We start from the raw sequence: 12,654 nt of genomic DNA, 5'->3' as shown, positions 1-12,654 counted from the left end.
GCTGTTAGGAGGGGAGTTCCAGGATTTTGACCCAGCGACGATGAAGGAACGGCGATATATTTCCAAGTCGGGATGGTGTGTGACTTGGAGGGGAACGTGCAGGTGGTGTTGTTCCCATGTGCCTGCTGCCCTTGTCCCTCTAGGTGGTAGAGGTCACGGGTTTGGGAGGTGCTGTCGAAGAAGCCTTGGCGAGTTGCTACAGTGCATCCTGTGGATGGTACACACTGCAGCCACGGTGCACCAGTGGTGAAGGGAGTGAATGTTAGGGTGGTGGATGGGGTGCCAGTCAAGCAGGCTGCTTTGTCCTGGATGGTGTCGAGCTTCATGAGTGTTGTTGGAGCTGCACTCATCCAGGCAAGTGGAGAGTATTCCATCACACTCCTGACTTGTGCCTTGTAGATGGTGGAAAGGCTTTGGGGAGTCAGGAGGTGAGTCACTCGCCACAGAATACCCAGCCTCTGACCTGTTCTTGTAACCACATTATTTATTTGGCTGGTCCAGTTAAGTTTCTGTTCAATGGTGACCCCCAGGATGTTGATGGTGGGAGATTTGGCGATGGTAATGCTGTTGAATGTCAAGGGGAGGTGGTTAGACTCTCTCTTGATGGAGATGGTCATTGCCTGGCACTTGTCTGGCACGAATGTTACTTGCCACTTATGAGCCCAAGCCTGGATGTTGTCCAGGTCTTGCTGCATGTGAGCACAGACTGCTTCATTATCTGAGGGGTTGTGAATGGAACTGAACACCGTGCAATCATCAGCGAACATCCCCATTTCTGACCTTATGATGGAGGGAAGGTCATTGATGAAGCAGCTGAAGATGGTTGGGCCTAGGACACTGCCCTGTGGAACTCCTGCAGCAATGTCCTGGGGCTGAGATGACTGGCCTCCAACAACTACTACCATCTTCCTTTGTGCTAGGTATGACTCCAGCCACTGGAGAGTTTTCCCCTGGTTCCCATTGACTTCAATTTTACTAGGGCTGCTTGATGCCACACTCGGTCAAATGCTGCCTTAAAGACTAATCTGACTCCCTGTTTACTTGCTGGTAGACTTGGATTTCCAAAGCATTATCCAAAATTTACCATCAGAAGTAAAAATTTTTTAGAAATAACGTGCACAAAAAGATTAACTAATAATCATTTGCAACACTGCAACTCTGAATGATGCTAAGCAACGACTGTCTCTATGCTGAGAGCCAATAATTGGCTATGGTTATATGGTTAATCCATAATATTTTTAGCCAGTTGTCAAGGGCAGTCACTCTCACCTCATCTCTGGAATTCAGCTCTTTTGTCTATGTTTGGACCAAGGTTGTAATGAGGTCTGGAGCTGAGTGGTCCTGGCAGAACCCAAACTGAGCATCGGTGACCAGGTTATTGGTGAGTAAGTGCCACTTGATAGCACTGTCGACGACACCTTCCATCACTTTGCTGATGATTGAGAGTAGACTGATGGGGCGGTAATTGGCCGGATTGGATTTGTCCTGCATTTTGTGGACAGGACATACCTGGGCAATTTTCCACATTGTCGGGTAGATGCCAGTGTTGTAATTGTACTGGAACAGTTTGGCTAGAGGCGCAGCTAGTTCTGGAGCACAAGCCTTCAGCACTACAGCCGGGATGTTGTCGGGGCCCATAACCTTTGCTGTATCCAGTGCACTCAGCCATTTCTTGATATCACATGGAGTGAATCGAATTGGCTGAAGACTGGCTTTTGTGATGGTGGGGATAGCGGGAGGAGGCTGAGATGGATCATCCACTCGGCACTTCTGGCTGAAGATGGTTGCAAACGCTTCAGCCTTGTCTTTTGCACTCACGTGCTGGACTCTGCCATCATTGAGGATGGGGATGTTCATGGAGCCTCCTCCTCCCGTTAGTTGTTTAATTGTCCACCACCATTCATGACTGGATGTGGCAGGACTGCAGAGCTTTGATCTGATCCATTGGCTGTGGAATCGCTTAGCTCTGTCTATAGCATGTTGCTTCCACTGTTTAGCATGCATGTAGCCCTGTGTTGTAGCTTCACCAGGTTGGCACCTCATTTTTAGGTACACCTGGTGCTGCTCCTGGCATGCCCTTCTACACTCCTCATTGAACCAGGGTTGATCCCCTGGCTTGTTGGTAATGGTAGAGTGAGAAATATGCCAGGCCATGAGGTTACAGATTGTGCTGGAATACAATTTTGTTGCTGCTGATAGCCCGCAGTGCCTCATGGATGCCCAGTTTTGAGCTGCTAGATCTGTTCTGAATCTATCCCATTTAGCACGATGGTAGTGCCACACAACATGTTGGATGGTGTCCTCAGTGTGAAGACGGGACTTCTTCTCCACAAGGACTGTGCGGTGGTCACTCCCACCAATACTGTCATGGACAGATGCATCTGCGACAGGTAGATTGGTGAGGACGAGGTCAAGTAGGTTTTTCCGTCATGTTGATTCGCTCACCACCTGCCGCAGGCCCAGTCTGGCAGCTATGTCCTTCAGGTTCGGCAGGTTCTTACATATTTCTCTGAAGTGTCCGCAGATCGCCCCCTCTCTCTCATCTGAATTTGGTCGTCTGTGATGCACACCAAGAATTGTACATTTCCCCTTCTCATTTCTTAACTCTATCCATAAGGATTCTGTCTTAACACAACCCCTTAGGACATCCTTATGTTCTACTGCTGGGATAGAACCCTTTACTAATGCTGCCACCCCATCCCTCCTTTTTTCCCTCTATCGCTCCTGAAAATGGTATAAGCAGGAATTTTAAGTTCTAAGTCGTACCCAAACCTAAGCCACGTCTCTGTTATGACTGCCATATCATATCCCTTTCTTTCTGATAATACTGTCTCGCTATTTATTTCAACTAAGCCAACTGCTTCTATTTTCAACAGCTTAATCAACCTTGCTCTTCATCTCTCATCTCAAACCTATTGTCCCCATCACCTTGACATATTAATTTAATTCCTCTCCCATTGCTCCATCTACCTTCTTTGAAAGGATTTTCAATGCTGCTTTAGTTCAGGTGAACGCCATCCCTTCAGTGTTGCCTTCCTTTGTTGTAGATGCTTCAAGAATGTGAACCCGGCCCTCCTGCACCGGCCCTGTAGCCGTACGTTGACCTTCCTTATCTTCCTCATCTTTCTCATCTTCCTCTCTTATAACCTGTTCCCCAGGTGCTACACGAAGCAATTGAGGGATTGCCACCCTTGAGGTCTTGTTTATCAATCGAGTGCCTAAATCCTTTAACTCCCTCTGCAAGACCTCAGATGTACTTCTGTCTATGTCATTGATTATAATATTGACCAGGACTTTTCATTGCTCCTTTTCCAGAGGTTTACCCACCTGGTACCTCAAGGCTGAACCCTCTCTAAGGCTGGACTCCTGCTGAGGCTAAATTCCACAGTCTTCTGGCCTTTCACATTTTCCACTGACTCTCAAATGGGGATGGGGAGGAAAACGACTGGGACTCAATTTAGGGTTCGGGATTCGGCTGTAGACCTCCCCACCCCAATATCCACGCTGCACCACTCCAGCACTGCCCAATAACAGGCAGTTGAGTGTATTGGTGATAAGGCACCCCAGAGTGCTGTGTCTAGTTAGGTCAATGCAGCTTAAACAAAAAGCACAGGCTGGAATCGGCCTGTTTGTGGCAGTAAGTAAACAGTAATTTTAGTTACTGTCACAAACAGGGTGAATGATAGTTACTGGCAATCCACTGCAATGCCATTTCCACTTGTATCGTGTTATTTTACAGTTGATGCCATCTCATTCATTGCAGTGCAACTTTAACAGCTTTGCAACTGCAATTGCTCAACATGACCTTTGTTAACAATGGTGAATTAAGCTTCAACTGGTAAATGTAGAAATCTGGCATAGAAACCACACTAACATTGCATTGATATGGATTGGTGCTGCTGCTACTGCTGAAGTTCAAAAGTGTACATCTATTAAGCTGAGTAGATAAACAATGCAAACTAGTTCTTAGTTAGCGAGACATAGATAAAGTTACTTTATAATAAAGGAGGCAAATATGTAACTGTGTCTAGACCCCTAACAAAGCCACCTTGAGTTATGTGCTGTTTTTGGTCTCTTAATCCAGGGATGTCCTTCCTGTAGCTCTTGTGCCCTGACTATCCGGCCCTTGAAGCCCAGGCAACTCTGTCCTTCTTGCATTTATATACCTTACTCGTTGGTTTGCCCTGTTGGAATTTTTTGGACCATGAGAGTTGGAAACAACTGTTTTTAGCATTGTTACCTCATTGGTTGGTGAATCCTAAATCAGAACATCAAAAGTATCATAACATGATGTATGTGCAAACTGATGGGAACATGGATTTAAACTGTAAATGTGGCCCCTCAAACTGCATGATATTCATCTATATAGCCCACAAAGACAAAAGCTTAGGCACCCATGTCCCAATGCAGGCCTGTTTCAATGAATGAAATAATTTACTTAAGGAAAACGTAAGTCACGAGCACATTGTGGTTGTTGAAATTGCTGGGCTGAAATAGCCCAGAAAAACAGACAAGTATCCAAAATCAATTACCTCTAAAGGATGACAGAGTTGATGATGGCCCATAATAAAAAAACAGGCAAGGGTGGAGCAAGTACCAGTGAGAGAATGGCTGACTTCTTTTGTTGCGAGCCCATAGTGCAAGGTTGTAAAGAGTAGAAGAGAGGATGAGATAAATCAAGAAATAATGAAGTCATCGAACTTGAGTTACAAAAGCCTGAAGATTATAGGAGGAAGGAAAGACTGAGAGAAGTAGATTCTCAATGGGAATAGAAGTTGCTCTTTGACTCCTCATTGAAAGATTTTGGAATATAGAGGGTTTTTTTCCAATCTGATTTTGAGCAGACAGTAATTCTAGTGGTACGATCTGTGAAAGTTGAATTCTTGTCCCTTGGTACATAATCATTTTGATTGTAATCATCAAATCTTCACAGGTCTTCGTGGACTGTAATAATCTGCCATTTGTTCAGTGAACAAGGTAAACCTCAGTGGCATTGTTCATGTCTTGGATTCTTGCCTTGTTCCCACTAATTGCAGAATGTTCATTCTGTCCTCATACTGATCCGAGCTGTCTTTTCTTTAAACTCAAGACTGTCTGCTGAGCTTTGAGGATTTTTTGCTAAGTTAAATGAAGTCAGCAGACAAACATAGTAAAATAAAAGTGTCATGAGATGGTTATCTCCAGTTTACTGCTGCAGCCTCTTCAGCAGCCATGTGGTTTTCTGAGTATTTATTTTAGGTCCTTTACTGATAAGGCTGTGTTGGTTTTAGATATCTCTGCGTTCCTTTAACCATGTATCCATTTGTACAAAGGAGAAAGCCAGACCCAGGCAATGAATTACACTGTTTGAGAAGCATTAGTGTAAGAAGCTCTGCAAAGATACAGATCCTTAAAATTCTGAGAGGCATGGACAGTGTACATGGGCAGGTTGGGTAACTTGGGCTGGGAAAAGATAAAAACAAAACTAATGAACCTCCACTTCCCAAAAATTGGACAAATATTCTTTCTCTTCCACCTGCACCACAGAGTAAAGGATATGGGCAACTGACCCCTAGCAAGAACAATTACTGCTATGTTGATTAAGTCGTGCAAAAATTAAGCAGATCAATGTCTGGATAGAAGGTTACAGGGATAAATATAGATAGAGTTAAGTAGCTGCCACATGAATTGCAACAGTTCCTCAGCAGCCAAAGCTGTGGAAGCTTCGTACTATGGAAACGGACCGTTCACAGTAAATAGTATGGGGTAGGACAGTTATTCTTTAGTTTTGTTTCAACGCCTTTGGGATTGGAGAGAACCTTGCAGAAGCTTTCCTTAAGAGATTGGACAAGTTAGCTAAAGTCCAGAGGGTATATGGTCTATGGAGGAATGGCCTTTTGTTTTTACTCCTGGCTTTCTTGAGTTCTAAAAGCCTCTACAGGATGATGCAGCAAGCCGATGGTGAAAATACACAACTTTAAATTGATATACATATGTGTCTCATAGGATGAAAATTCTATTCTCCTCACAACTTCATTCAGATGAGACATTAAACTGAGATCCTGCCTGACTATACAGGTGGTTTCAGATGGATGTTAAAGGTCACCTGGTACCTGGAGAAGAGCAGGGAATTCTATCCACCTTCTGGTTAACAGTTCCCCCTCGACCGATACTACCAAAAAGCCTCGAATAAACCATCTGTTCTTCTCACTGTTGTTTGACGGATGTTGCTTGTGTAAAATGGCTGCAGTGCTTGCCTCCATAATACTTCAAAGTAATTGCTTGTGTGTAGTGCTTTGAAACATTTCAAATGTGATAAGTCGTTATGTAAACACAGAGTAGTATTGGAATATAAATGTGGGACTGTTTCACCTTGGGTCTTCAGAAAGAGAAACTTCTCCGAAACGTGTATATCATCGGTAGCAGTTTATACTAGTGGGTGTTCACAAGAAACTGAGTTGCTGGTACAGCGTCCAGAACCACACTGTAGTCACCACAGTGGCTGCAAAGATAATTCACACAGCAGATGAAATTATGGAATTTTGCAAAGTGGTTCTTGTGGGCCTGTGAAGATTGTTTACAAAAACAATTTTATTTTTGCCTGCCTCTAATTTTATGTCCCTGCTTTCTTCAAAGGCACCAGTATGCCTTATGGTGCCTCATCACATGGTTGTTCTTCTGTCTCCTGTGGCTCAGTGGTAGCACTCATGCCTCTGAGTCAGAAGGTTGTGGTTCAAGTCCCACTCCAGAGACTTTGAGCACAAAATCTAGGCCGACACTTCACTGCAGTACTGAGGGGATATTGCAGTGTTAGAGGTGCTATCTTTTGGATGAGATGTTAAACGAAGGCCCCGTCTGCCCTCTCAGCTGACATAAAAGACCCCATGGCACTATTCGAAGAAGAGCAGGGGAGTTCTCCCCGGTATCCTGGCCAACATTTATCCCTCAACCAACATCACTAAGACAAATGAACTGGTCATTTATATCATTGATGTTTGTGGGACCTTGCTGTGCGCAAAATGGCTGCCGCGTTTCCTACATTACAACAGTGACTGAACTTCAAAAGTACTTCATTGGATATAAAATTCTTTGGGACATCCTGAGGTGATGGAAGGTGCTATATTCTTTCTCTTTATTTTTTGACCTTTTTGAGGCTATTGACCATTGAGAATATCGCAGTTGACCCTTGCGCTGTTCGTACCAGATGTGCACATACACCCATACTATTCCAGCAAGAGTCACTGGATAGCAGTCAGGAGTGGACAGAGAGCAGTTATTTTTCCGCAGATCAATGAACCATTTGAATCTCAGGAGATGATCGCCATGAGTTTTCCTGGCCGGGTTCTGCTGATCGGCCACTGTTAACTTCAGTAGAAACCCTGTTTACGCAGCACAAACGGGATTTCTGCCAAAATTGAGTGACGGCAGAGGCTGATCGAGAGAGCTCTCCACCCCCCCCCCTCCCCCCCACCACGATGAGGAAATTCCCGATGGATGTTTCTCCTGCATTGATTTATTCAAGAGCCCTATTAATATCTCTATTGCTCAGCCAGATTCTTAGGTCACCGTGAACAAAGTAACTATGAAAGTTCGTTGCGCTGTTCCCAAAAATCAATGCAAGTAGAAGCCAAAGAAAGCGACAGTGGGGAAAGCAGAAAACAAACTGTCCCTCCTCACACCAAGTGGTTTTACGATGTTAATTTTGGTTCCACCGGAGCTCTAGATGATTAGTTCAGTTAGAATTCCAATTCTACATCTAAAGGGACAATATCATCTGTGAAGATACTTTGCTAGTAATGTCATCCTGTTAAAACTGACCTTATCCTTCAACCAATAGAGTATCCATTGTGGCTTCTTTCAGAGGAGTCCATCCCAGCTGCTGGCAAATACTCTCCACTGAGACAGAGGGCATGACTGAGGTACTGAATGAGTGCTTTGCATCTGTCTTCACAAAACAAGAGGATGAAGTTAGTGTCGCAGTGGAGGAGGAGGGAGTAGAGATATTGGATAGGATAAAAATAGATAGAAAGGAGGTGCTAAATAGGTTGACCTCACTCAAAGTTAACAAGTCACCCAGGGCAGACGGGATGCATCCCAGGTTGCTGAGGGAAGCTAGGTTGGAGATAGCAGAAGCTCTGACCACAATCTTTCAATCCTCTCTGGATCTGGCAGTGGTACCAGAGGACTGGAGGATTGCGAGTGATACACACTGTTCAAAAAATGGGAGAGGGATAAACCTGGTAACTACAGGCCAGTCAGTCTAACTTCAGTGATGGGAAAACTACTAAAGACCATTGTCAAGGACAAAATTAATTCTCACTTGGAGAAGCATGGGTTAATAAGGGACAGCCAGCACATATTTGTTAAAGGCAAATCATGTCTGACGAATCCAATTGAGTTTTTTGATGAAGTAACAGAGAGGATTGATGATGATAGTGCAGTAGATGCTGTATATGTGGACTTTCAAAAGGCATTTGATAAAGTACCTCATAATAGACTTATTCGGAAAATAGAAGCACATGGGATTAAAGGGACGGTGGTAACTTGGTACATAATTGGCTGAGGGATAGGAGGCAGAGAGTGATGGTGAACGGATGTTTTTCTGACTGGAGAGAAGTATGCAGTGGGGTCCCCCAGGGATCGGTATTAGGACCATTGCTTTTCTTGTCATATATAAATGACCTGGACTTAAGTATAGGGAGCACAATTCCGAAGTTTGCGGATGATACAAAACTTGGCAACGTAGTAAATAGTGAGGAGGATAGTAGCAGACTTCAGGAGGACACAGACAGACTGGTGAAATGGGCAGACAGATGGCAGATGCAATTTAATGCGGATAAGTGTGAAGTGATGCACTTTGGGAGGAACAACATGGAGAGGCAGTATAATCTAAATGGTACTATTTTGAGGAGAGTGCAAGAGCAGAAAGACCTGGGGTCGCATAGTCAGAAATTTTTGAAGGTGGCAGGACAAGTGGAGAAGGTGGTTAACAAAACATATGGGATTCTTGGCTTTGTAAATAGGGGCATTGAATACCAAAACAAGGAAGTTATGCTAAACCTTTATAATTCACTGGTTAGGCCTCAGCTGGAGTATTATGTATAATTCTGGGCATCACATTTTAGGATGTCAAGGCCTTGGAGAGGGTACAGGGGAGGTTTACCAGGATGATAACTGGGTTGAGGGACTTCAGTAATGTGGAGAGTTTGGAGAAGCTGGGATTGTTCTTAGAGCAGAGAAGGTTAAGGCATTCAAAATTCTGAGGGGTTTTGATAGATCAAGTGGGGAGAAACTTTCCTCTGGCAAGTAGATCGGTAACCAGAGGTCATAGGTTTAAAATAATTGGCAAAAGAACTAGAGGGGAAATGAGGAGAACATTTTTCACGCAGAGGGTTGTTAAGATCTGGAGCGTACTGCCTCAAAGGGTGGTGGAATCAGATTCCATGGGAACTTTCAAAAGGCAATTGGACATGTACTTGAAGAGGACTCATTTGCAGGTTTATGAGGGAAAAGCTGGGGCGTGGGACTAAATTGGACAGCTCTTTCAAAAAGCCAGCACAGGTATGACGGGCCAAATGGCCTCCTCTGCTGTAAGATTCTATGAGACAGCAATGTCCATTTAAGGTGTTTGTAACATCGAAATTGAGGAATTTCATAGTGTAATCAAGTTTTCCTTGGTAAACTGAGCTTGCCCCTAACAGGAGCTGACTGTAGCATTCTGGCCACTGCATGAAATGATCTGTTGCTCTATATCAGCCCTCAAGGCCCTGCAAATGTACAGAATTGGTAGGTTGGCTTTATCTCGAGCGCCAAAAAAAGCACCAGGCACAGCTTACTAAATCTGTAAACTGTTAAACACATTAAATATTGAAACAATGTGGTGTGTAATTTAAGAAAACAAAATCTAAAGTTATAATTCTGGGCTCATATGAGATCAATAATACAGAGCCTTAGAGTTATATGAGGGGTGTCAGCTCTTTCCAAAAGGCTTGTGCTTTTCAATTTAGAAATCGGTGCTGCTGCCCTCTAATGGCTCTACAGAGTAACTGCTGTCTTGCAGAAAAAGAATGTCACAGTCACAGTAATACAGAAAACCAATTTGATTCAAATATGAAATTTATAGTAAGCCAGTAATTGAAAAATCCTGCATCAGAATTTCTACGTGTTGTCATTATTTATTGAAATGTTTATCTATTGTTACATCAAAATTATGTACTTTTTAAAAATAATTGAATATTAAAAATTATGTATATTTAAATGATGATGTTTACTTGTGTTTAAAAAGGTAAGCCACACCAAGGGCAGCTACAGCTGATCCCTGGCTGGGGAGGACGGGGAATAATCAGTCAGCCAGCATCCCCACTCCATTTGCTGTCCAGTGACACTTACTGGCAATGATGTGTGTGGACACCAGGTGAGGACAGAATGGAGCTCACGGTGATGCCGTCTGCAGTCAAACATATTCACTGTCTAGGCTCAACATAAAGAAAGAGCTTGCATTTATATAGCACCTTTCACATGTAGACTGTTCGCTTGAGTACGGTACCATAGAGCTGCTGGTGCATGTGGAAGCATACCCCAGCAGGAGCTAGTGCCTTCAGCAGAGGAGGGGAGAAAAGTGCACAAAAAAACCCTATTACCCTTTGACCAAGGCTATCTTCATTCTCAGCACTGTTCATTCATTAACAGCCAGTTGTTACTCTGAACTTCTTTTGTGTAGATAGATTTAGAATAAAGTTAAGCAGGCAGATGCGTTGTATTGAGAGTTAATGCACTCTGACCAATCTTCATTTTTTTGCAAGTGATGGTGATCCCATATCTATTACACAACGACAGACAAATAGTTCAACAGAGGACCTCAGCTCAGGTGAAGTTAACAGAGAACCATCATTCATTCGAGTTTACATTCTTTCTCCTCATTTATTTTCCAAAGTGAAATAACTTTTAAATGTCAAATAGCCAATGACCTGTTGACCAGTGAGCACCCACGTTCGAGATGTTGGACGAACTGATTGTTAGCTTTTCAAAGTTGATCAGAGACTGGGAAGATTGGGTTTGTTTTCCTTGGAGCAGAGGAGGCTGAGGGGGGACATGATTGAGGTGTACAAAATTATGAGGGGCACAGATAGGATGGATACTAAGGAGCTTTTTCCCTTCGTTGAGGGTTCTATAACAAGGGGACATAGATTCAAGGTAAAAGGCGGGAGGTTTAGAGGGGATTTGAGAAAGAACTTTTTCACCCAAAGGGTGGTTGGAGTCTGGAACTCACTGCCTGAGAGGGTTGTGGAGGCAGGAACCCTCACAACATTCAAGAAGCATTTGGATGAGCACTTGAAATGCCATAGCATACAAGGCTACGGACCAAATGCTGGAATATGGGATTAGAGTAGACAGGGCTGATGGCCGGCGCGGACACGATGGGCCGAAGGGCCTCTATCCGTGCTGTATAACTCTATAACTCTATGACTCTATGACTTCGCACTGTGTGTTCAGTGGGACTATGTTGTCTCTACTACTCCACTGCCATCCAGTGGATTGGAGGTGAATTACAAGTACTACCCTCTTCTATTCGCCCCAATCTCTCCTGAAGTTGCTGACTTATGCTGTGATACAATTCCACAAGGGGCCAAAAACCTTCAGGTCCTTCGCCAACTAAGTGTGAGCTTAGACAGCAAATGTAGGTAGGCTGTTGGCATTTTCCCTCCCTAACCCTGGGTATTGAGGCCAATTGTAGTGTCCTCTGCCAGCTAGCTCAGCACATACTAAAGATTGAACCTGGGAACTTCCTGGGCTGCACAGCTCAGTTCCATTCTGCTTAATACATTTACCAACTGAGCCACTAGGGGAGCTTCAGCTTTTGTTTTCTCACATAGACGATCAATGCTTTACACTGTGGGGGGAATCTAAGTCTTCAATAATTGATACTTAATAGAGTACCCTGGATGGAGATGCAGGGTTATAGAGCAGTAAAGCACCAACATTTTGCCTCCTGGATCTTGCACCCTCAGACCCCCACATACCAAGTTATCAATCTCAGCCATGTTAATCCAAAGAGCTGCCACATGGATGTTCTCCCTCAGCCACTCCTGTGCAACCTCAGTATCCAGTCCCGCAACAGAGTTGGAAGGAATCTCAGAGCAGCTCAGCCACACACTCTTAGCACTACTATGGCATGTAACATGGGAAGAATAAGGAGTAATGCCAGTCCATTATAACAAGCACACGTGTGCCATCTGTCATATTTCAAATCATAAACACTTGCATTTATATAGTACCTTTAACAAAAAAATCCATCCCAAGGTGTTTCAAAGAGAGGTATAAGGAAATGCACACCAAGAGAGGAAGGGATAGATTAGGAGAGATTACTCAAAGCTGTGTTTTGAGAGGCTTTTGAAAAAGGAGAGAGAAGCAGAGGGGTATAAGGAGGGAATTCCAGAAAGCAAAATTCATGTAGTTGAAGGTTCTGTCAACAGTGGTGAGGCAAAGGGAGCAGGGGATACACAAAAGGCCAGAGTCAAAGGAACGGGACATTGGGGATGGGGATGTAGGGCTGAAGGAGTTTGCAGAGATAGAGTGGAGCAAGGCCATGGAGGGATTGGAGGATGAGGATTTTGCATTTAATGCCTGGGGGATGGAGAACCAATATAGGTCAATGAGGACAGGACCGTTGGCGAG

This window comes from Heptranchias perlo, chromosome 14, assembly GCF_035084215.1.
Source record: "Heptranchias perlo isolate sHepPer1 chromosome 14, sHepPer1.hap1, whole genome shotgun sequence".
Classification (NCBI taxonomy): Eukaryota; Metazoa; Chordata; class Chondrichthyes; order Hexanchiformes; family Hexanchidae; genus Heptranchias; species Heptranchias perlo.
Note: the sequence above shows the minus strand (reverse complement) of the source record.